We start from the raw sequence: 27,108 nt of genomic DNA on the forward strand, positions 1-27,108 counted from the left end.
TCCCCAGTTTACTTACTGGAGAATTTCTAAGCTGCAGAGAAAGGAAGGTGTCCCAAGCAAGCTCAGTGGTTTTCTGGAGTTAAGATAATGAAATGAGGAGTTTAGGGGAGGCCAAGGTAGCTACAGTCTCCCAGAACATAGTACCACAGAGGAGAGAGCAGAAAGGAGAGGCAAGATCTCAGATAATCTCCAAGGGACCTCCTTAAATCTCGAGCTGAGTATTGATCAGTAAAACAGGGAAAGACATCCATAGGCAAGGGTATGCCAGAAAACATGTAATAACTGAAGGGTAGGTGGTATGTAGTTACTAGTTTATAGGGTTACTAATGTTTGTGGTATATATACTTCCACCACTGCCAATTTCAAGCTACCAACATATCAGTGAATAAGAATCTGAAAAAAATACATGGCAACACATTATACATTACATAGTGTTTCTACCATAAGAACATAGTAAGGCTGGCTGCAGCAGCTCACATCTGTAATCCCAGCACTTTGGGAGCCAAGGCAGGCAGATCGCTTGAGGCCAGGGGTTCAAGACCAGCCTAGCCAACATGGCGAAAACCCATCCCTACTAAAAATACAAAAATTAGCAGGGCATGGTGGTGCACACCTGTGGTGCCAGCTACTCAGGAGGCTGTGGCATGAGAATCGCTTAAACCCGGGAGGTGGAGGTTGCAGTGAGCTGAGATTGCACCACTGCACTCCAGCCAAGCCAACAGAGTGAGACTCTGTCTCAGGAAGGAAAAAAAAAAAAAAACAGTACCCAATAGATATAAATTCCCGTGAGTGCACAAAAACAGTAATATAAAATAATATAATTATATGAGGTAATGAGTTTTGAGCATTTACTACCTTTGTTCATAATAAGTGATTTAATTATGTTTATATAATTTAATTATCTTAAGAATTAAGCTAGCTCACAAACTTCCTGATATTTTAACAATCGGCTCTCATGAGCCAGCTCGAGCATAACACCACACTTGGCTCACACATAGTCAGGAAAAACTGGTTAACCTACTGGACACAGGAGACAACCTCATAATTCGTGGGACATGAAGTACAATGCTCAGTACCACACTGCATCAGTAGTGGTGCAAACTGAGCTCTAGACTAAAGACTATTCTGGTCTCACCTAACAGATGAAAAACAAGCCTCAAAAGGATAAAGCCATTTCCAATGAACTCCACTGTGTCCCAGAACACAGTCCAAGAATTTTTATGGGAATTAAACATCCAGCTCCAAACAAGGTAAAATTGAGAATGCCTGGAATCCAATCAGAAATTACCAAACAGGCCAAGTGTGGTGGTTCACGCCTGTAATCCCAACACTTTGGGAGGCCAAGGTGGGCGGCTGCTTGAGCCCAGGAGTTTCAGACCAGCCTGAGCAACATGGCAAGACCCCATTTCTACAAAAATTGGACAGATGTGGTGGCGCATGCCTGTAGTCCCAGGTTCTTGGGAGGCCAAGGTGGGGGTTTTGCTTGAACCCAGGAGGTTGAGGCTGCAATGAGCCACGATCATGCCCCTGCACTCCAGCCTGGGTGACAGAGTGAAATCTTGTCTCAAAAAAAAAAAAAAAAAAATCATATAAAGAAGCAGGAAAATACCATTTAAAATGAGAAAAACAATTGACAGAAAAAGAACTGTACATGACAGTCACTAGACAAGAATATTAAATCAGTTATAACTGTAGTTCTTATGTTCAAAGCGGTAGATGGATATATTAAGCAAGCTAAGTAGAGATACATAAGTCTTTTTAACGCAAATTGATTCTTCTACTTAGAAAAACACAGAGTTTGGAATGAAAAGTATGCTGGGATTAGACACCGAAAGAAAAGGTCAATCAATCTGATGCCATAGCAATAGAAATCTAACAGAGAGAAACAAGAGTGGAAACAAAACCATGAATGAGATATAGAATATCATCACGACGCCTAAAACATGGGTAACTGAAGTCCCCAAAAGACTGAAAGAGAAGCAGAAAAAATATTGGAAGAAATGATCCCAAACTTTCTAAATATGATGGAAATGACGAATTCACAGATCAAAGAAGCTCAATAAGCAGGGCATGGTAGATGCAAGATTGCACCACTGCTCTCCAGTCTGGGCGACAAGAGCAAAACTCCATCTCCAAAAAAAAAAAAAAAAAAAAGAAAAGAAAAGGTTAAAATGGTAACTTTTACGTTACATATATTCTGCAACAATTAAAAAATAAAAATTCAAAAAGCACAACCAACCAAAGAAAAATACAGATAAATGGGGATCGTCAAAATTAAAACCTTTTGTGCTTCCAAGAACTCAAGAGAGTAAGAAGTTAACCCATCAAATGGGAGAAAATATTTGTAATCATCTCTCTATCTATAAGAACCCTTACAACTTAATAAAAAGATAAACCTAATCTAAAAATGGGCAAAAGACTTAAACAGATATTTCTGCAAATAAGATATACAAATAGCCAATAAGCACATGAAAAAATGCTCCATATCATTAGCCCTCAGGGATATGCAAATCAAAACCAGTGAGATACTTCACACCCACTAGTACTGCTATAATAAAAAAGACAACAAAAACATGTGTTGGCAAAGATGTAGTTATTTGCACCCTCGTACATTGCTGGTAGGAATGCAAAATGGTGCAGCTGCTTTGGAAAATAGTTTGGCAGTTCCTCAACAAGTTAAACATAGAATTACCATATGACCCAGGAATTCCATTCTTAGGTATACACCCAAAAATAAAGGAAAACATATGTCTACACAAAAACTTGTACAAAAATGTTCACAGCAGCATTATTCATAATAGTTATAAAGTGGAAACAACTTAAAGGTCCATCAACTGCTGAGTGAATAAACAAAACAAGGAATATCATATCAACACAATGAAATACAATTAGGCCATAAAAAGGAGTGAGGTATTGATAAATGCTGTAACATGGATGAAACTTAAAAACATTATGCTAACTGAAAGAGGTCAGTCACAAATGGTTACATATTGTAAGATTCCCATTTATATAAAATACCCTGAATAGGCCAGGTGCAGTGGTTCACACCTGTAATTCCAGCACTTTGAGGGGCCTAGACAAGACAGGAAGATCACTTGAACTGTAGGAGTTCGAGACCATCCTGGGCAACATGATAAGACATTGTTTCTACAAAAAATTAAAAAATTAGCCAGGCATAGTTGCACATGCCTGTAGTCCCAGCTACTCAGAAGGTTGAGGCAAGAGGATTGCTTGAGCCTGGCAGTTTGAGGCTGCAGTGAGCCATGATTGTGCCAGTGCACTCCAGCCTGGGCAAAAGGGCAAGATTCTGAAAGAAAAAAAAAGGCAGACAGGCAGGCAAGAAGGAAGGAGATCCAGAATAGGCAAATCCATAGAGACAAAAAGGAGATAAGTGATTGCAGAGACTGTGGGAGGGAGGAAATGGTAGAAAGTGAGTGCTATATAGGTATGGGGTTTCTTTTTAGAGTGATGTAAGTATTCTGCAATTAGGCACTATTGATGGTTGCCCTATTTTGTAAATATACTAAAAATCACCAAATTGTATACTTTAAAAGGGTGATTTTTATGGTTAAGTGTATATCTCAATGTTTTTAAAAGATAAGAGAATAAGCCAGGTGCGATGGCTCACACCTGTAATCTCAACACTTTGTGAGGCTGAGGTGGGTGGATCACCTGAGGTCAGGAGTTCAAGACCAGCCTGACCGACAGGGAGAAATCCCGTATCTACTAAAAATATAAAATTAGCCAGGTGTGGTGGCGCATGCCTGTAATCCCAGCTACTCGGGAGGCTGAGGCAGGAGAATCACTTGAACCTGGGAGGCAGAGGTTGCGGTGAGCCTAGATCGTGCCATTGCACTCTAGCCTGGGGAACAAGACCAAAACTCTGTCTCAAAAAAAAAAAAAAAAAAAGATAAGAGAATATTACAAATAACTTCATGTCAATAAACCCAACTATTTAGATGAAATGGACACATTCCATGAAAAACCGCAAACTCCCCAAAACTCACTCAAGAAATTCCTTCTTAAATATCCTTAAAGAAAGTGAAGTTATAGGCCAGGAACGGTGGCTCACACCTGTAATCCCAGCACTTTGGGAGGCCGAGGCAGGAGGATCAAGAGGTCAGGAGGTCAAGACCATCCTGGCTAACACGGTGAAACCCCGTCTCTACTAAAAATACAAAAAATTAGCCAGGCATGGTAGCAGGAGCCTGTAGTCCCAGCTACTTGGGAGGCTGAGGCAGGAGAATGGCGTGAACCCGGGAGGCGGAGATTGCAGTGAGCTGAGATGGCACCACTGCACTCCAGCCTGAGCGACAGCGAGACTCCATCTCAAAAAAAAAAAAAAAAAAGTGAAGGTATAGTTAAAAACTTGGCAACAAATAAATTCCAGGCCAAGGTGAGTTCACTGGTAAATTTTAACTATGCCACTTGATATACATTTAAGGAAAAAAATAATCCTAATTCTACCCAAACTCTTCTAGAAAACTGAAAAGGAAGATTTCCCAACTCACTCCATGAGGCCATCATTAGTCTGATTTCAAAACCAGACAAAAACATTACAAGAAAATTGAACTACAAACCTATATTCCTCATAAACATAGATGTAAAACTCCAAACAACTTTTTAACAAACCAAATCTAATAATATTTTTAAAATAATACACCATGACCAAATGATGTTTATCCCCAAAATGTAAGACTGGCTTACATGTACATAAGGTTGGTTCAATGCAATTCACTCTACATTAACAGACTGAAAAAACAAAACCGAAAAGAAAAAATAGGAAATAAACATAACTGGCCCTTTTGACATCAGGCCTTATATATTGCCTTATGTTTGGTACCCATGCCTCTCCATAGATAGATGGATATCTTTTCCATCTCTATGAAGTTTAGTCCTTTTTCTATGTTTATAACAGAATACCAGAAATTGGGTAATTTATGGAAAATAAATTTCTTCCTTTCTTTCTTTTTAAATAGAGACAAGTTCTATGTCACCCAAGCTGGTCTCGAACTCCTGTACTCAAGCAATCCTCCCACCTTTGCCTCCCAAAGTGCTGGGATTACAGTTATGAGCCACCACACCCAGCCAAGAAATTGATTTCTTACTGTTATGGGGACTGAGAAGTCCAAGGTCGAGGAATTGTCTCTGGTGAGAGCCTTCTTGCTCATGAGGATTCTCTGAAGAGATCCGAGGTAGCACAGAGCATCACAAGGTGAGGTTGAGCTAGCATGCTAATGTGCTAGCTCAGGTCTCTCTTCTTCTTCTTATAAAGCCACCAATTCCCCTCCCATGATAACCCATTAATCCATTAGCCAATTAACCCACTAATACATTCATGAGGGCAGAGACTTCATGATCCAATCACGTCTTAAAGGCCCTACCTCTCAATAGTGCCACATTGGGGATTAAGTTTCAACATGAGTTTTGGATGGGACATTCAAACCATAGCATATGATAAGCCAGTAAAAGCGTTAATATTTATATAATGTGATCAAGTAAAGCGTTTTTAAGATCAAAATTAATTTTCTTCTAGAATTACCTTTACTTTGACTGGGTTTGGTCAAGTTTAAGCCCCTTCAGCCATGTGAGGACACGGTGAGATGATGGCCACTTATAAATCAGGAACTGGGCCGTTGCCAACACTTAATCTGCCCTTGGACTTCTCAGCCTCCAGAACCATGAGAAATAAATGGCTGTTTATTTTATTTGCTACCCAGTTTATGGTTTTCTGTTACAGCTGCTCAAACAGACTGAGACAATAGCTAATGAGACAGACAGACAAGGCAGATAGATAAGTGTCTCCTTCAGGTAGCAAAAAATAAAGCTGAATTTGTCAGCAGTAGAGCAACAGAAGCAGAGCACTAATATGACATCATTTAAACACACTGACTTAGCTCAGCCTGAACCCAGATAAACACCCTGGACTTTTCAGTTCCATAAAATCCCTCTGTTGATCTATGACTTAGAAGAAGAAATGAGATGAGAAGGCACCATATATCATTCTTAGGTCCAAACCAGCTTGTTAAATCCTGGAACAGACTAACTTGAAAATGATTATTGGACAAGCAAGACTGATTCATTTCAAGATACATTAGTTTAGCACACACTGTGTACTATGTACTTATCATTAAGACATAATCTCAGCTCTGGACAGCCATTCATCTTCAATGGACATTCATAAATGAAGCATAAATAATTCAGCAAGGCCTAGGTGAAATGCCTGATGTAAAGATCCATCTACATATTTAATTTTTACAAATGTTTCCCTTTCATCAACTTACAGTTTTCCTCACAACGATATATTTTATAGCTGCCTAACTGTATACTGCATTTTGAAAACGCTTACAAAAAATTTTAATTCTTGGCTTGCTTTAAATATTTTTTAAATTTGTCAATTGGTTAAATTTAGGAAAAAAGTCAAAATTTCCATTAATTTTATTTAGTGATATTTATCCTTAAGGATGTTATTTAATGTCAATTTTTTTTAAAGCCAGTCACAGGTAATAAATAAATGACTACTTAATCCTCTCTAAAAGCCATGCTCCATCTGTCTTAAGAATTCTCAATGGTTTCTGTCAACACAACAATCAAAAAGACTAGGAAAAGTCTTAAAAGCAAATAAAATAATCTAAAGGAGACGAATCAAGGTAAAGATTCATAATGAGTTAAGATATTTTACCATTTCTCATGGGACAGAGTCCTCCCTGAAATATCTTTTGATATCAAAGTCAAGGTCTGAATATCAAAATATTGAGACCCTGAATCTTATCAGATGTGCACCATTGCTCTAAATTCTTGCATTTGTACTGTCTTCAGAGGGCACAAACATTTTTACCAGCATATTAACCAACCTCTAAGCTGGATTCTCCGTCACCTCTAAGAATCTACAGGACAGGTAAAGCAGTTCCCAAGCTAGTTTCAATATTTCAAAATCCCTAAGTGCCATAACAGATCATACATAGTTGATTCTAATAAAGTTGCCATGAGCACTGAATTATCAAATACTCAATACTAAGAGAAATTCAGAGTGAAGTTCCTGCTAGCCTCTGACTAAAACATTTTCAACAGCCTAACAACACATATCCTTGTTTTATCTGTGCTTTTATTTAAAAACACTTTTATTTCTTTATTTATTTACTTACTTTTCGAGACAATCTCACTTTGTTGTCCAGGCTGGAGTGCAGTGGTATGATCTTGGCTCACTGAAACCTCTGCCTCCAGGGTTCAAATGATTCTCATGCCTCAGCCTCCTGAGTAGCTGGGATTACAGGTGTGCACCACCATGCCCAGCTGATTTTTTCTATTTTTAGTAGAGATGGAGTTTCACTGTGTTGGCCAGACTGGTCTCTAACTCCTGGCATCAAGTGATCCGCCCACCTCGGCCTCCCAAAGTGCTAGGATTACAGACGTGAGCCACCGCGCCCAGCCTAAAAACACTTCTATATTGCTGATACATAAACACTGAACTCAGTCAACAACACTATAACTTTTCATCACAGCCTTCTTACACTTAGGAACACTATAGACAGCACTTTAGCACTACACTTAGGGGCAATTTTAAACAGTGAAACCACCTCTAAAAAAAAAGTGGGAAAGAGGTAGCACTAAGTAAATAGACAAGAGAGCTAGAACAAGGCAGCAGAGAGTCATTTTGTTTAACCTCATTTGAAAATGTGTATATCAAGCAACTCAAATTTCACCACTCTGAACATGTCCGCAAATGACTGTGAAAGTGCCAGGCATATTGATTTGGGGGTTACAAATAAATTTTAGCCAGTAAATGAGTTCACAAACGTGGAATCCAAGAATAATGAGAACAGACTACAGTCATCCCTCAGTATACGGGGGGATTGGTTCTAGGACTCCAAGTACAGGTATCCAATAAATAATTGTCAAATTATTTAACAAGCATATAGTATCCCATAAATGTTAAATGAATGGATAATTATACAAAATACAACAATTTAGACACATCCACAATATAAAGTACAAATATAGCTTACCCCATTTCAACAACCACTTAACATACTAGTGTAGGTCTGGGCGCAGTGGCTCATGCCTGTAATCCCAGCACTTTAGGAGGCCAAGGTGAGTGGATCACCTGAGGTCAGGAGTTCCAGACCAGCCTGGCCAACATGGCAAAACCCTGTCTCTACTAAAAATACAAAAATTAGCCAGGCTCAGTGGCGCATGCCTATAATCCCAGCTACTGGGGAGGCTGAGGCAGGAGAATCGCTTGAATCCAGGAGGCAGAGGTTGCGGTGAGCTGAGATTGCGCCACTGCATTCCAGCCTGGGTGACAGAGCGAGACTTTGTCTCAAAAAAAAAAAAAACAACAACATACTAGTGTATTCTCTTCCATTCTTATTTCAATGTGCATTTTTAAAATCACAGTTCACACCACACACACTTAATTGGGCATCCTGCCATTTATTCCCCACTTAAGCCACATAATTAAGGGCTAAATTGTCTGGGATTTTTTTATTTTTTAGAGACAGGGTCTCACTCTGTCACCCAGCCTGCAATGCAATGGTGAGATCACTGTTCACTGCAGCCTTGATCTCCCAGGCTCAAACGAACCTCCCAGCTTAGCCTCCCAAGTAGCTGGGACTATAGGTGTGTACACTACCATGTCCTGGCTATTTTTTTTTTCTTCTTTTTAGTAGAGACAAGGTCTCCCTATGTTGCCCAGGCTCATCTCCAACTCCTGGGCTCAAGTGATCCTCCCGTCTTGGCTTCCCAAAATGTTGGGATTACAGGCGTGAGCCACACCGCCCAGCCTAAAATTGTTAATGGCCATATAAAAACCGTATAAAAAGTTTCTGATTTAACCATTTCCATTCTGTTAGGACATTTAAGCTGTTTCTGATATTTTACTATTTATTATTTAAAATGCTGTGATTAACATTCTTGTACACTCTATGTCTGCATTTGATTATTACCTCAAAACAGACTTGTTGGGTCACAGAATATAAATGTTTCCATCCTTGAAGGACACTGTCAGGTGGCTTTTAAGATAAAGCTTCATTTGTTAAAAATTCTAAAAGCATTTTTAAATGACTATGCAAGAAAGTTCATTAAAATATACTTCTTTGGGAGGCCGAGGCGGGATCACCTGAGGTCAGGAGTTCAAGACCAGACTGACCAACATGTAGAAACCCTGTCTCTACTAAAAATACAAAATTAGCCGAGTGTGGTGGCACATGCCTGTAATCCCAGCTACTAGGGAGGCTGAGTCAGGAGAACTGCTTGAACCTGGGAGGCAGAGGTTACGGTGAGCCAAGATCATGCATATATATACTTATATATTTCTGAAGCATACTTTACATAGAAGACTTAATAGGCTTTACTAATTTGCTATCACTCCATGTAGCTTTAAGTGTTTTAACATTACTAATGAAAGAAAAATGTTTAATTTAGTTTAACTAATTCGATTTATCATCTCATTGAATTTTTCTAATATACTTAATCAATTTTTAAATTTAAAAAACCAGTTGATCCGGGTGTGGTAGCTCACTCCTGTAATCCCAGCACTTTGGGAGGCCATGGTGGGTGAATCACCTGAGGTCAGGAGCTCGAGACCAGCCTGGCTAACATGGTGAAACCCCATCTCTATTAAAAATACAAAAATTAGCCAGGCGTGGGGGCACGTGCCTGTAATCCTACTCAGGAGGCTGAAGCAGGAGAATCACTTGAATCCGGGACGTGGAGGTTGCAGTGCGCCAAGATCACGCCATGGCACACCAGCAGCCTGGGTGACAAAGCGAGACTCCATCTCAAAAAAAAAAAAAAAAAAAGAAAGAAACTAGTTGAATCCTATGTTTTGATTACCCAAAAAAAAAAAAAAAAAAAAAAAAAGTTCCTTTTAAAGTATTACTGGAGGAGTGAGGATTGGGGGAAGGCAGAGCTCAGTTGTTGTGGGTTTGTTTTTTTGTTTTTTGAGACAGGATCTCACTCTTGTCACCCAGGCTAGAGGGCAGTGGGCGGGAACAATAGCTCACCGCCACCTCAAATTCCTGGGCTCAAGTGATACTCCTGCTTTAGCCTCCCAAGTAGCTAGGACTACAGGGGCTTGCCACCACATCCAGCTACTTTTTAAATTTTTATAGAAACAGGGTCTCACTATGTTGCCCAGGCTGGAGTGGTACTCCTGGCCTCAAGTGATCCTCCAATCTCAACCTCCCAAAGAGCTGGGATTACAGGCATGAGCCACTGTGCCTGGCTGACATTTCATTTTCTAGTAGGTAAAGAAGGGTATGCCTCTTTAGTGAGAGGTAAGTTACTTCTCCCCTCCCCAATATTTTTTTTTATTGTGGTAAAATACACATAACATAAAATTTGTCATCTTAATCATTTTTAAGTGTATGGTTTAGTGTAATCCAATATATTCATAATGCAATCATCACTACCATCCATCTCCAAAACTCCATTTTGTAAAACTGAAACTCTATGCTCCTTAAACATTAACTCCGCATATCCCCCACCTCTAGCCTCTGGCAACTATCCTTCTACTTTTTGTTTCTATGATTTTAACTACTCTAAATACCTCATATATGTGGAAACATATAGTATCTTTTTGTGACTGGCTCATGTCACTTAACATAATGTCCTCAAGGTTCATCCATGTGGCAACATGTCAGAATCTCCTTCCTTTTTAGAGGTAAATAATATTCCCTATGCATATACCACATTTTGCTCATCCATTAATGGACACTTGCGTTGCTTTCACATTTTAACTATTGTGAACAGTGTGGCTATGAACACAGGTGTACAAATCTCTCTTCAAGATCCGGCCTTCAATCCTTTCAGGAATAACCCAGACATGGAATTGCAGAAGATCACATTACTTCTATCCTATTATTTTAGGCCCCAACTCTCAGACTGCTTCTCTCTACACTTCATAACTACCATCATGACCAAATTCAAGCTTTCTACCATTCTGGACTGATTTCTATTTCTTCCAATTATATACAGAAATAGTGGATCTAAAAAGAATCACGCATTTATGAACACACAATGAACACAAACACGTATTTTTCATTTATAAATATTTTTCTAGGAAACTTCAATAACCCAAATTCCTAATTTGTATTTGTTACCCTAATTTGCCATCATTAAATTGAACTTTAATTGCTTTAACGCAAAAAAAAAAAAAAAAAAAATCATTGAATACCCTTTAGGAAAATCACTCAGAACACCATACAGTTAACAATGGTACAGAGGCCAGGCGCAGTGGCTCATGCCTGTAATCCCAGCACTATGGGAGGCTGAGGTGGGCAGATCACGAGGTCAGAGCTCGAGACCAGTCTGGCCAACAGAGTGAAACCCCGTCTCTACTAAAAATACAAAAATTAGCTGGGCAGAGTGTCAGGTAACATTATGTAATCCCTGCTACTTGGAAGGCTGAGGCAGGAGAATCGCTTGAGCCCAGGAGTCGGAGGCTGCAGTGAGCCAAGATCATGCCATTACAGTCCAGCCTGGGCAATAAAAGCAAAACTCCATCCAAAACAAAAACAAAAACAATGGTACAGAAAAACCAAGTAAATTTCCAATGCAATGACTAAAAGGGCCCTCAGAAGTTATTTAGCCTAGAAGACATACCCTACTGGCTTTTCTGACACTTAGCTGTCCTGTCACAGAGGAATGATTAAGGGCACTGCAGTTAGATACCTGGTAAAAAATTACAACCTCTCTGAGGAGAGATTAACTACTTTTCTCTTCCATGAAAGAAAAAGGCACACCAATCTTGAATAATTACCATTCCATATCAGATTATGGAATGTCTGGCATAAAGTGGGCACTCAAAATTGCTTTCTTTTTCCAAGTTAGAGGAGTCTCTTAAATCACAAGATACCCCCTTTTCATTTCTTGATTATAGTTTCAAATTGCTAACAAGGAATTTTTTTTGTTTTCCAGATGAGGTCTTGCTCTGTTGCCCAGGCTAGAGTGCAGTGACACGATCATAGCTCACTGCAACCTTGAACTCTTGGGCTCAAGCAATCCTCCCACCTAAATCTCCTGAGTAGCTAGGACTACAGGCGCAAGCCATGATGCCTGGCTTTTTTTTTTTTTTTTTTTTTTACTTGGTTTTTCTGTACCATTGTTTTTGTTTTTGTTTTGGATGGAGTTTTGCTCTGTCGCCCAGGCTGGTACAGTGGCATGATCTAGGCTCACTGCAACCTCTGCCTCCCAGGTTCAAGCGATTCTTCTGCCTCAGCCTCCCGAGTAGCTGGGACGACAGACACACACCACCACACCTGGCTAATTTTTGTACTGTTAGTAGAGACAGGGTTTCACCATATTGGCCAAGCTAGTCTCAAACTCCTGGACCTCATGATCTGCCTACCTCAGCCTCTCAAAGTGCTGGGACTACAGGCATGAGCCACTGTGCCCGGCCTGGCTTTTTTTTTGTAGAGACAAGTTCTCGCTATGTTGCCCAGACTGGTCTCAAACTCCTGGGCTCAAGGGATCCTCCTCCCTTGGCCTCCCAAAGTGCTGGGATTACAGGCATAAACCAATGCGCCTCACCCAACAAGGTATTTTTAAACATGAAGCAAAAAAACTTAAGATATCACAAATATGGAAGGGTGGCAAATTTGAACATACACTGTAGTGACTAGAATTCAAAGTATCAGTGTACTCACCCTGAATCTAACCACAAGACATTCAAACTGAGGGACACTAAATACCTGGCCTAATCTCTTAAAAAATGTCAAGAAATGTGAGGCCAGGCCGGACATGGTGGCTCAGGCCTGTAATCCCAGCTACTTGGGAGGCTAAAGCAGGAGGATCACTTGAGTCCAGGAGGTCAAAGCTACAGTAAGCCAAATTCATGCCACTACACTCCAGCCTGGGTGACAAAGTGAGACCTTGTCTCAAAAAAAAATACATAAAATAAAGAAATGTGAGGCCAGGTGCTGTGGCTCACGCCTGTAATCTCAACACTTTGGGAGGCCAGGAGGATCCCTTGATGTCAAGAGTTGGAGACCAGCCTGGATAATATAGTGATGCTCCGTCTCTACAGAAAAACAAAACATTAGCCAGGCATGGTAGCACGCACCTGTGGTCCTAGCTATTCGGGAGGCTGACGTGAAAAGATTGCCTGGGGCTGGGAGGTGGAAGTTGCAGTGAACCATCATCATGCTACTGCACTCTAGGCTGGGTAACACAGTCAGACCCGGTCTCAAAAAAAAAAAAAAAAAAAAAAAAAATCTGACTAACTGTTCCAGATTAAAGGAGACTGGAGAGACACGAAATCAAATGCAATGTATGATCTTTGATTTTAAAAAGCTATAAAAATAATTATTAGGATAATTGACAAAATTTGATTGTGGACTGTAAATTAGATAACGGTATTAATGTTAAGTTTCCTAATTTTGATCATTGTAACTGCAAGTTTCCTAATTTTGATCATTGTAACTGCAGTTAAGAGAATATCCTGGTTCTCAGAAAAAAAAAGTCTGGTGGTATCTTGGATCTAATTCTGCTCTGTGGAACAACTCATTACAGCCATGCATTACCTGAAAACAACTGTCCCCTTCCCTCCTTCACTCATTCCTGTCAAGTCTTCCTTCTCCACAGTAAGCACTCTCAATTCCTTCAAAGGTTCTCAGGGGTTACCCTCCTCTTGACATATCTATCTTTTCATTTACTTTTCTTAAAGTGTAGCTTTCAGAAATAAGGCCAACATTGTAAATGTGTCCTAACCAACATGGAATGAATATTATATCCCTTATTATGGACAAAATCTTATTACTGCAGCCTGGTACTTCATTAGTTTTTTCTTTTTTAAGCAACTCACCAGTTGGATGTCTGAGACTATATAAAACCAAACTCCTAATAATATACAATCAATAAACTCTATTTTTTTTTTTTTTTTGAGACGGAGTTTTGCTTTTGTTGCCCAGGCTGGAGTGCAATGGTGCAATCTTGGCTCACCGCAACCCTCCACCTCCCGGGTTCAAGCGATTCTCCTGCCTCAGCCTCCTGAGTAGCTGGGATTACAGGTGCGTGCCACCACGCCTGGCTAATTTTTGTATTTTTAGTAGAGACAGGGTTTCATCATATTGGTCAGGCTGGTCTCGAACTCCTGACCTCAGGTGATCTGCCTGCCTCAGCCTCCCAAAATGTTGGGATTACAGGTGTGAGCCATGGCACCTGGCTAATAAACCCTATTTATTCTATCTCCAAAATGTCTTCGGAAAAAAAAAAAAACTATCTACTCTTTCTGTTCTATTGTTATTGCTCCAGCTCAGGCCATCATCATTCTATTTAAACAACTGTAGTAGCCTAATTAATCTCTCATTCCAATCTACTCTTTATTTGCCCACAAATATATCTGTCTTAATAAACACTGCCCTGAATCTGATTTTTCAGTACCTTAAAGAAGAATGGGGAGGGAAAGAAAGGAGATGACCTTCTCCCCTCTTCAATTCCTAGAAAACTCTTATTCCTCAAAGGCCAATTCAATGATCCATCAGAATGAACTGCTCTCTCCTTTGCTCCCATAATGCTTAATAATTCTATCATAAAATTACAATGTATAGTTTGATATATCTATATTCCCTATTCAATTATAGGCTCCTTGAAGGAATAGAGCAATACATTTTTTATTCTCTTAGTACATACAGTGCCTTAACATTAATTGAACAAAATTTTACTCATATAACTTTTTCTATCTGAATTCCATATTTTTTTAATTCCACACTTTTAAGCAGCTCACACTATAGGTTTCTGCCTGTAGTTTCAGACAGAACTTACAAGTTGTTTTAGTTATCCTTGCCAGCTAAATTGTTCTGACATTTTATAAGCACAACTGTACATTTATTCAAAACATTAATGAAAATATTAAAAATGGACAACAAACCTTTTTAGATACTTCTCTCAAAGTCTGACATTAATTCCTGCTAACAGTATTTAAGAAAGTTTATTTTACACTATTAATGAAATGTTCTTAATGCTGATGAGTTAAGCCTGTATTTCTCTCCCTCTTCTCCAAGGCATATCTAGGAAAACAATCTCCAAAACTACTGCTTTCCTTTTTAAAAATAAGACGTTATGCTGTTTCTAGTCTTCTGGCATACTTTTTGTTACAACAAATTAACAAAAGCTATCAATACCTCTCAGTTCCTTAATGTCTTTAAATGATCTAAAACCTGTGCCATCAGCCAGACAGAAAATGGATTCCTGGAATCCTATCAAGTGGTGAAATAATCTGGGTGAGGTTTACAAAACTTGATCTGGCAATAGAGTTAAAAAGCAATTACAAAACAATTACAAAAGGTCTTAAACTTCAATTCAGAGAAACCAACATCAACTTAGAGTTCCACTGTTACCATACAGATGATTTTTACTAACAGTTCATTACGTCCATCTGTGACATGAGAAAAACCACCTAGACAAAGACAGCTTCCAAGGCCAATGTGAAGCTGATAAACAGCCTGTCAAGAGATGGTAACTGAACGGTGGACATAAAGTATGTCACAGGAATCTCAACTTGAAGACAGCAAAACTGTTCCCGTAGGTAAGTGACTGCCCAACGTCCATGATTAATTAGAATATTGAAATTAAGTATATCAAACTCATGATACTAATACTGTGTGGTTTAAAACTATCCTAAATATTTTTTAAGTTCCTATAGACGATGATAGTTTCTAAATTCAAAATAGTAACTGACTTCACACTTATAATTTTAAGTTTAAAGGTGTATGAATATTTAGCTTGGTTAATAAGAATATTGGAATGTTTAAGAAAATTTGTGATTCACTGTAAGTCTCATTCATTAAATTTAAAATTTTTATATTTACCAATTATAACTCAATAAAGCTAGAGAAAATATAAAATTTTAAAGTTTTAAAGTATTTGGGAAGCCGGGTGTGGTGGCTCATACCTGTAATCCCAGCACTTTGGGAGGCCGAGGCGGGCGGATCACCTAAGGTCAAGAGTTCAAGACCAGCCTGGCCAACATGGCAAAACCCAGTCTCCACTAAGATACAAAAATCAGCCAGGCATGGTGGCACACGCGTGTAATCTCCGCTACTCAAGAGGCTGAGGCAGGAGAATTGCTTGAACCCAGAAGGCGGAGGGTGCAGTGAGCTGAGATTGCACCAGTACACTCCAGCCTGGGAGACACAGTGAGACTCCATCTCAAAAATAAATAAAGTATTTGGGAAAATCCTACTTGTTGAAATTTACTCCACAAGGAATAGTGCTTAAAAATAAAACAGTATATCAAACGTATATAGGGAATGTAATTCAGTTAAGCAGCAGTAGCAGTGGTAATAGCTAACATTCACACTGCAATGTTCCTAGGGCTCACAACCTTGTCCCAATACTTTACAGTATAAATTCATGCATTCTGGCACGTTGGCTCATGCCTGTAATCCCAGCACTTTGGGAGGCCAAGGCGGACAGATCACTTGAGGTCAGGAGTTTAAGACTAGCCTGTTCACCAACACGGTGAAACCCTGCCTCTATTAATAATACAAAAATTAGCCAGGTGTTGTGGTGCACGCGTGTGATCCCAGCTACTTGGGAAGCTGAGGTGGGAAGATCGCTTAAACCCAGGAGGCAGGGGTTGCAGTGAGCCAAGATCGTGCCACTGCACTCCAGCCTGGGCGACACAGAGCGAGACTCCATCTCAAAGAATAATAATAATATAAATACTTATATGGACTAAACGTGTGTGTCCCCATTCATGTGTTGAAATCTCTCTCAATCAATCAATCAATCAATTCATTCATTCAGCAAGTATTCACTGACCATCTACCATGAACTAGGCATCATTCCAGGCTCTAAGAACTGCAGCAGAAAAAACATAATCTCATCCTTCATGGATATTATATTCTCAGAAGAGACAAACAATAAATATCAGGTATGATCATTACTATTAAGAAAAACCAGGGAAAGTGAAGGAAGAAGACGCTATTTTAGGTAGTATAATGAGGTTCACACCAATGAGCACCATTCACATTGAAGTCTATGTAAATGATGTCCCTCAAAAACTCCCTCAGGGAAAACCTTTCTAGCTGAGGTAACATTTGAACCACAGAAGTGAGGGAACAGGCCATGAAAATATTTGAGAAGAGTATTCCAGGAAAAGAAAACAAGTATAGATGCCATTTTACTCAAGGATATTTTAAGGGAGACTTACTGTTCAATTATAATTACTAGGCTATTAATCAAAGTCTTCCCTCACTCAGAAAAAGTATTCTTAGTTTATAATGTGCTAGTTAATAGAATAAGAAAATATATAAGTTGAACTTGAAGACAAGTTTTTACATTGATGATTTTAATTACTCAATATTATTTTAGAAAAGCAAACATTGTAAACAGCTCTACAACCAAAAGCAGCCACTGACATCAATAAACTCAAACTGACACTTCATTGCTCTAAGTATTTTACTGGAATTGGAGCTCTAAATTTCTTTAATGAAAGTAGATGCTCTTTGTCATGTAACATACCAAGGAATAAAACTTCGTCTTTAAACAGCTTTTTTTTAACCGTCTTCCTTCCAGTATGAAAACCCTTCTCCTACACATAAAGTAAAACAGAATTTGGGTATTTCTCATTATTTAATGTTATCTCCCTAATCAAAAGGCTTCTTTCTTCTTTATTGACTAGCCCTTTTTACTGTCCTTAAGCATTTTTACAACCCTTACCTCATTCCAGCTCTATCTAGCCTACCTACATTCCTAATTATCTTCTTTTTTTTCCTCCCCATTTCCTCTTCATACATTACATAGATTGTGAATGGTTTATTAAGTGAATGAAAGAATGTTTCCTAGCCCTAAACACTACTGATCACATCAGTAAGTCCTATCAATAATTCAAATCCTTTAAATCCTATCAATAAGTCAAATGATTTTTTAAATTAACCTTATATACCATTAGTTAAAGGGGTATTTTTTTTTTTTTTGAGAGAGAGAGTCTCGCTCTGTTGCCCAGACTAGAGTGCAGTGGCATGACCTTGGCTCACTGCAACCTCCACCTACTGGGTTCAAGTGATTCTCCTACCTCAGCCTCCAAGTAGCTGGGATTACAGGCACCTGCCACCACGCCCAGCTAATTTTTGAATTTTTAGTAGAGACACAGGGTTTCGCCATGTTGGCCAGGTTGGTCTTGAACTCCTGACCTCAGGGGATCCGCCCACCTCAGCCTCCCAAAGTGCTGGGATTACAGGTGTGAGCCGCTACACCTGGCTAATGGGTATCCTTGATATGTTTTTCTTTTGAAAAAATTTACTTATGAGGAAATCATGTTTATTTCTTTTTTTTTTTTTTTTTGAAACGGAGTCTCGCTCTGTCGCCCAGGCTGGAGTGTAGTGGTGCAATCTTGGCTCACTGCAAGCTCCGCCTCCCGGGTTCACGCCATTCTCCTGCCTCAGCCTCCCGAGTAGCTCAGACTACAGGTGCCCGCAACCACGCCCAGCTAATTTTTTTTATATTTTTATTAGAGACGGGGTTTCACCGTGGTCTCGATCTCCTGACCTCGTGATCTGCCCGCCTTGGCCTCCCAAAGTGCTGAGATTACAGGCGTGAGCCACCGCGCCCGGCCAATTTCTTTAGATTACTCACATGTTTTTCTTCCCCAGTGGAATTTTCTTTGTAATTTAAATAACAGGTTTCATTTTTAGGAGCCTATCAATATTGACTGCTTAAACTACCTGTGGTCATTACCATTTTCTTTTCTGAACTTTCTGAAACCTGCTTTTCTGGGAATTGCTACCTAAGGTAAACTCCAAGACAGCATAGAATGATCACTACCTTTTGATTCCCATCGTTTCAATTTCTACCTGGGAGGCATGGAAAAGCACGGGCTTTGGAGTCAGATATTTGTCAGTTACTAGCTGTGTGACAAACTTCTCTGAGCCTCTGTTTCCACATCAATAAATTAACAAATAGCACTTACTGAGCATCTATTTTATATCAAGTACATTATATACTCTCTATATAAGTAGAAAGTACCACATCTATTTATAATAAGGAAAACAAAGCTTAGAAATAAGTAACTTGCTTAAAATTACAGCGCTCATATGATCACACCACTGTATTCCGTCCAGCCTGGGTGACAGGGCAAGACCCTGTCTCAAAAAAAAAAAAAAAAGTTACAGCACTCTAAATGCTAGAGCCAGAATTTAAATCAAAGTCTATCTGATCCCAAGTCCATGTTCTTTTTACCACACCACAAAAAAAGTGACTATAAAAACAGTCCATTTGCCCAAAACAGATGTTCAATAATGGTTAATTCTATATCCAAGTGTTCTTCCTTGTTGGTAAGAATCAATTTCACACCAGCAATTCTCTTCAACTTTTAGGAGATTAAACTACCAGCAAAAACAAGAATTTATCAGAAGCTCTGATCATCTTTATTATTAGTGAATTATTTAATTAATCAAAACCAAAAACCATATCTTCAGATATTTTTCAGATATTTTTGTGTTACAAAAAAAAAAAGCCTTATGCACAACTATATCCTAAGTCAGCACACTGTGTGATTATTCATCCCCAGAGTTCTTAAAACACATAGCTTGTAGAGATAAAGCTCTTAAAAGAAAGTGTCATTCTTGAAAGGCATTCAGATCAAGACAACAGAAACACACAGTAGTTTTCCAGAATCCAAATCACCACCACAGACAAGAACTCCGAGGTTGTCAATATCATCATGGAACTATAGATATTAAGTTTCTCTTAATTATCTTCTCTTTCTCTTCCCATTTCCTCTTCATACATTACATAGATTGTGAATGGTCCATTAAGTGAATGAAAGAACGTTTCCTAGCCCTAAACACTACTGTTCACATCACTTTAAATTCTCAGTTTTTTTCTTTTTTTTTTTTGAGATGGAGTTTCGCTCTATTGCCCAGGCTGGAGTGAAATGGCGCAATCTCAGCTCACTGCAACCTCCGCCCCTCTGGGTTCAAGCGATTCTCCTGCCTCAGCCTCCAGAGTAGCTGGAATTACAGGCACCCACCACCATGCCTGGCTAATGTTTGTATTTTTAGTAGAGACGGGGTTTGTCTGTGTTGGCCAGGCTGGTCTTGAACTCCTGACCTCAGGCGATGCACCCACCTCAGCCTCCCAAAGAGCTACTATTACAGGCATGAGCCACTGTGCCCCAGCCTCTCAGTTTCTTAAAAGTTTAAAAAGGTTTATAGATTAAAGTCTATAGGTTGGTTTTATTACTAAGAACTTCTAAAATGCACCAGCTGATTTAAAAAAAAAAGAAAAGAAAACTGTAACAGGCTGAGGGTGGGAATGACTTAAAACAGGTAAAAGAGATCATTCTGGTGTGACAGAAATGTTCTAAAACTGGATTGAGGTAATAGTTGCATGGCACTGTAATTTTACTAAAAAGCACTGAATTGTGCACTTAAAAAGAATTAATATGGCCGGGCGCGGTGGCTCACGCTTGTAATCCCAGCACTTTGGGAGGCCGAGGCGGGTGGATCACGAGGTCAGGAGATCGAGACCAGGGTGAAACCCCGTCTCTACTAAAAATACAAAAAATTAGCCGGGCGTGGTGGCGGGCGCCTGTAGTCCCAGCTACTCGGAGAGGCTGAGGCAGGAGAATGGCGTGAACCTGGGAGGTGGAGCTTGCAGCGAGCCGAGATCGCGCCACTGCACTCCAGCCTGGGTGACAGAGCGAGACTCCGTCTCAAAAAAAAAAAAAAAAAAAAAAAAGAATTAATATGACTAAGAAATTCCCCCCCGAAAACCTATTAATATAATAAATATTGTGACCCTCCCCATATTACTCCCTTGAAATTAACACCAGCATTTAGGTCTATTATCAAGCAAATCTCCATGTTTTACTTGAATTAAACTCCAAAGCATAATTTTAATACGTGGGAGCATCCAGATACTGAATTGCATTGTTGTCCTCTTTAATAAACCAATACAGTCCTTGAACACACAACATGCAATTTTTTTTTTTTTCTTTTTTTGGGACGGAGTCTCACTCTGTCACCCAGGCTGGAGTGCAATGGCATGATCTCGGTTCACTGCAACTTCCGCCTCCTGGGTTCAAGCAATTCTCCTGCCTCAGCCTCCCCGAGTAGCTGGGACTACAGGCACACTCCAGCACGCCTGGCTAATTTTTTGTTTTAGTAGAGACGGGGTTTCGCCATGTTGGCTGGGCTGGTCTCGAACTCCTGCCCTCAGATGATCCGCCCACCTCGGCCTCTCAAAGTGCTGGGATTACAGGCATGATGAGCCACCGCACCTGACCTAGCATGCGAATTTTTACCAGAAACATTAACCAGTAAGAGCTGCCTTACTGAAATTACACACAAAAACAAAATCTATTAAGGCAACAAAGAGTTTGAATGGGTAACAACACCTTGATGAATAGACTTATATGAAAGTTATCAGAATCAAACTGGAGTAGTAGTAGTGTTTGTTTTGTTTAAAAAAACAAAACAAAACAAAAAAAACCACCCTGACAAACAGCCAGGGAAAGGCCATGAAGGAAGGGCTCTCATGCAGGTATGCATGATAAAAACTATCACAAAAGACTCTGCAAAAACTATAACCTTATACAAAACGTGAAACAAAAACAAGCCAGGTGCATGGTACATACACACCCATAATCCCAGCTACCCAAGAAGCAGGAAGATTGCTTGAACCCAGGAGTTTACATCTAGCCTGGGCAACACAGCAACACTCTGTTCTTTTGTGGGGGTGGCAGGGGGTTGTTTTTAAAAAAAAAAAAAAAAAAAAAAACTTCTGTGAGGACATCTGCCAGCAACTGCCGGTCCAACCTCAGAATGGAGGCACTTTATTGACCCTTGTAGCCAAGAATAATTATCTCAAAATAATTATGAAATCCTCCTCATTTTTCCTTTAAAAACTTTGGTCTTCTTTTACCTCCCTGTATATGCACATGGCTTACTATAGCAACAGAATTCCCACAGCAAAGCCCTATTCCCAAACAAACATCATTTTCTTTTAGAAAGCCTGTTATTTAGGTTGACAAGATCAAAGTATTCAAACCACAGCTATTTCCACTTCTGATTGTTCTGATGAATATAAGACTTGAAAGAAAATTCAAATGTCACTGTAAAATGTGATACCAAAAACATTCATTGGAATATAATCTATGGCACTGGAACAAGGAAGGACATACAAGCACACAAACGGTACTGAAGATACATATGAAGAGAGCACCTCAAACTCCAAAACTCCAGTTTGAGTGCTTAGGTTCAAATCCCAAACCCTGCATTTAGCACCTGTGCGACACCAAGATACGAAACCCCTCTGCTTTGATTTGCTTATTTATAGAATGAGGGTTACAGTAACCCTCTGTATAAGGTTGTAGGGAGTACTAATGATAATGAATAGAGTATCAAGCATGTATCTGGCCCACAGCAAATGTCCAATAAATTTTAGTTATTAGTATTACTTTTATGAATTTTTAAGATCACCTAAAGCAGCTCTTTTCAATCTTCAATATACATACAAACCACCTAGGAATCTAGTTACAGTAGTTCCCTCCCCCCATCCACAAGCGATACATTCCAAGATCCCCAGTAGATACCTGAAATTGAGGATAGTACCAAACCAGATATACACTATGTTTTTTCAATCTGATAACTGAGATGGCTACTAAGTGATTAACCAGTGGGAAGCATACAAAGTATGGACACGCTGGACAAAGGGATGATTCACATCCCAGGCACAACAAGAGGGACAATAAGAGATTTCATCAGGATACTCAAAAGGGCACACAATTTAAAACATGAATTGTTTATTTCTTGAATTTCCCATTTAATATGTTCAGCCGAAGAAAAGTGAAACTGAAGATAAGAGTGCGGGAGAGACTACTGTAAAATGAGATTCTGATATTCAGAATCTGTTATATGAGAGCTCTGAGTGCAGTGTGAAATTTGAATTTCTAGTAAGTTCCCTGATACGTGCCAGGGAACTATAAAGTTACAAGGATGGTTCTCAAACTTTAGCACACACCAGAATCCTCTAGTGGTTTAGTTTAAAACACAGATTTCTGGGTTCCATCTCCAGAGTTGGAGAAAATCTGCACTTGTAAAATTCCCAAGTGATGCTCTGCTGCTATGCCCAGAACCATATACTGTATTGAGAACTATTGATCAAAGGTTCTCATCTAGGATATGTATCAGAATCACTTGTAGGGTTTTTGTCTGTTCATTTTGTTTTTTAATGCAGATGTCCTGACTATACCCAAGTAGTGCTACTCAAAGTGTGGTCTCCTGACCTACTAAATCTGAAACCCTAAGGGCAGAGCCCAGCAATCTATTATTTAAAACAAACAACTTTCAGGCGATTATGATGAATGATAAACACTGAGAACCACTCCCATATAGCTACAAATAAATCAAAATATCCTTGGTGAAATTCTCTTAACTACAGAAAAAGAAGTAGCTACCCGTGTGCTTGGCTTAGGTCAACGTGGAAAATGCTCTGACTAGTTCACTAGGTAGGAACAGCATTTATTCAAATTTAGAAGTAACTCTATAACCATTACAAAAGTTAATTCATCTCTCCCCCATTCTTCAGGAGATAATGTTCCCCTATAGCATGATGTTTCCCCAAAGTCAGACATTTACACTCTCCAGATTAAAAAACAAATGATTTTTTTTAGAAAGTAGGCTAAAACTTTACAATCATTTAATTTCCACAAAAGCTCAGCAAATGAAAGATGACTGAAGTACAGGACTGCTAAGTATACACATTACTCTTAATCATGACCAAAATACCTAATTTCAACAACTATTGGCCATTTATAATATTCTGGCCCTAACACTTACTGACTGAAATAACCAAAATTCACTTAAAAAGGAAATTGAGCATTCGTCCAGGCATATCATAACCATAGGACTTATATGAAAGAAAAATTATGTGAAGGAATACAGTCATAAATCTTTCACTATGACTTTCCTTAAAATTAAGAAAGTGAAATGAGAGGAAAATACAAAAGGAGAACTCCTGAGAAGAAAGTTGCACTTTACGGCCAGGCAGGGTGGCTCACGCCTATAATCCCTGCACTTTGGGAGGCTGAGGAGGGCAGATCACCTGAGGTCAGGGGTTTGAAACGAGCCTGGACAACATGGAGAAACCCCGCCACTACTAAAAATACAAAAATTAGCCGGGCATGGTGGCAGGCGGCTGTAATGCCAGCTACTCGGGAGGTTGAGGCACAAGAATCGCTTGAACTCAGGAGCTGGAGGTTGCAGTGAGCCGAGATTGCGCCACTGCACTCCATCCTGGGTGACAGAGTGAGACTGTGTCACACACACAAATAAAAGTTGCACTTTACACTTGAAGCTAGCCTGAAAGGGGTTAATAAGCAGGTAAGGCTCTTAGCTGATTCCCAATTTTTTACCAGCCTATTTGATTTTATAATCTACACACCACAATGTTGTACTGTTCATAAATATAAAAGTTGTACTGTTCATAAATGTATTTTGAAAGTAAAGTGGCTTAAACTTAAATTGGAATCTTTTTCTTGGTGGGGAGGCTCACAACATGCTTTGAAATAACTGAAGATACTACATGGTATCATAAAAATTAGGATGGGAATCACTGCTTGAGGAATTCAAAGAATGAAAAGTAAGCTACCAAGTCATAAGATAAAAGTCCAAAAAGCCATTAGCTGGCCAGGAATCCTGTACCATAGTTTTTAAGACAAAATTTTTAAGTAGGAAAAAAAAAACAAAAGCAGCTGAGGTACTGCATAAGCCATCAGTGACAGAAATGTTAAAATATACTGTTTACCCAAATAGCATTAAAACACAAAAAAAAGTCATTAAAACACAAAAAAAGGTCTACCACAGAGTTTAAAACAAAGAAGCCTTTTATTTGATGTCCCCTCCTAGGAGTTCTTGAAAACTATGAATGCCATGAGAAAAATGTCTAAGTGTTGAGATCTCAAGGTACAAATCAGGTTGAGTTACAGGATTTCTCAGGTTACTCATATCAGAACAGGATGAAGACACAATAAAACAGCTGAATCTCACAAACATAACATTGAGCAAAAAAGGCCAAACACAAAAACAATACACACTATATAAATCCTAGGCTCAAAAGCAAATAATTCTGTGGTGCTAGACATCAAAAGAGTGGTTTCTCTTGGTGGGGGGGTGGCACCTAGGGACCATTAATGACCGGAATAAACACACAAGTTTCTGGAGTTCTGACAGTGTTCTTCTTAGTGACGATTACACCAGTGTGCTCACACTGTGAAAATTCACTGAGGTGTACATTTATGAGAACTTTCTATGTGTATTATACTTTAATTGTATTTATCTTTATTTAAAAAGAAGGAAAAAGAGGAGATTTCTCCTTAGGAAAAGACACATTGGCTGGGTGCGGTGGCTCACACCTGTAATCTCAGCGCTTTGGGAGGCCGAGGTGGGCAGATCACCGGAGGTCAGGAGTTCAAGACCAGTCTCGCCAACATGGTGAAACCCCATCCCTACTAAAAATACAAAAATGAGCTGCACATAGTGGCACATGCCTGTAGTCCCAGCTACTCAGGAGGCTAAGTCAGGAGAATTGCTTGAACCCAGGAGGCAGAGGTTGCAGTGAGCCGAGATCATGCCACTGCACTCCAGCCTGGGCAACACAGTAAGACTCGGTCTCAAAAAAAAATTACTGCAAAAACACCATAAAAATCTACATATAGTGAAGACAGTTCAGATAAGAATTATAGGTTTGGGGTGGAGAGTGGAGAGTTAATATAGAGAAGTATTACATCCCCGATAATCTATGGAAATAAAAAAATGTAAATAAAAGAGAGAAGTATTACAAAGTTCTTCAAGGGCTATCAGTGCATAAATCTCACACACACCCCTTTGCCAGGAGAAATAATCTTGGTAGTTTCCTCTATAATACAGCCAAGCCACCTAAAAGCATTATTTCATTTTATTTATGAAACACATCAATCTGCTTTCCAATGGGAAAGTGTGTAACAATGGCAGGATCTATTTTCCTTGAACTTCTGACCAATTAAAAAAAAACTTTAAAAACTAGTAAGGAGGGTAAATAGTGCCAGAATATAATTAGCAACTCTATTTCCTGGACAATTTGAGTGACATTTTGAAAAAGCAACTCATCTCTCATGGGGCAGCAGAATTCCAGTAGGAAAAAAAGGTGTTATGTTCCAATCCCTTTAAATCTCACCATAACCCAAGATAGAAGGAAATTACATCACATCGAATTGTTCATCTTCAGTTCTCTGTAGGTGTTCTTCAAGCACAGGACACACTTCTTTTTTTTCAAATATTTATTATTTTTTCACACTCAAAGTTACTTAAATCTGGCTTTTCTTACTAGCATTATTGTAACCAGAAAAATCTGTAAACAGAAAATATTAAAGCCATTTAATAAAATTAACAGCTTTGTAGCCATCACAATTTCAAAATGTAAATAAACATAAATACCTTTTTTCAATTATTTTGAGATCACAAATTATTTCATAACAGAAAAAAAGGCATGAGTAAACAGTAAGCACTTTCAGTATTAAAAATGCTCTTTGATATAGATACCTTCCTAAAGCTTACTTGAATGTCTTATGTTATTAAATTTCAGTAAATGTATCATATTGCTATCTCAACATTTGAAAAAGAAAGGTATTGTGATTCTGTAACCTGAGTCCTACAGCTGTTAAATGAGACTTTTTCATTAATTAGAGGTATATGATATCAAGTTGTATACTGCTGTTTAACACTTTAAGCATACATCCTGAACTGTTAATGTTAGGAGTTAATTTCTCTAATTCCCCAAAATCTGCCAAAGTAGTTTTACTCCTTACAGTCTCTAGTACTGTACTTGTTGGTTGGGGGTTTTTTGACAAGGGTCTCACTGTGTCACCCAGGCTGGAGTGTAGGGGCGCAATCTGGGCTCATTGTAGCCTCAACCTTTTGGAGTCAAGTGATCCTTCTGCCTCATCCTCCCCAGTAGCTCAAAGTACAGGCACACGCCACCACACCAAGCTAATTTTGTATATTTTTTGTAGATATGAGGTCACACTATGTTGCCCAGACTGGTGTCCAACTCCTGGGCTGAAGCGATCCTCCCACCTCAGCTTCTCAAAGTGTTGGGATTACGGGCATGAGCCACTGTGGCCAG

General features: G+C 39.2%; 1 protein-coding gene across 13 annotated transcripts in view; it reads right to left on the reverse strand.

Moving 5' to 3' along the window:
- Positions 1-27,108, reverse strand: part of ZZZ3 (zinc finger ZZ-type containing 3) — a 118,619-nt gene that overhangs the window by 83,909 nt on the left and 7,602 nt on the right. For 2 of the 13 annotated variants that reach the window (XM_063624118.1, XM_063624114.1), the window contains exon 2: positions 26,187-26,334. The exons of 9 other annotated variants lie outside the window; for them this stretch is intronic. The gene's annotated coding sequence lies outside the window, so the exon portion shown is untranslated. Of the gene's footprint in view, positions 1-5,542; positions 5,617-26,160; positions 26,335-27,108 lie in introns of those variants that run through there. 2 more of the 13 variants (XM_063624116.1, XM_063624117.1) reach the window with 2 other exon arrangements.

This window comes from Symphalangus syndactylus, chromosome 12 (assembly GCF_028878055.3).
Source record: "Symphalangus syndactylus isolate Jambi chromosome 12, NHGRI_mSymSyn1-v2.1_pri, whole genome shotgun sequence".
Classification (NCBI taxonomy): Eukaryota; Metazoa; Chordata; class Mammalia; order Primates; family Hylobatidae; genus Symphalangus; species Symphalangus syndactylus.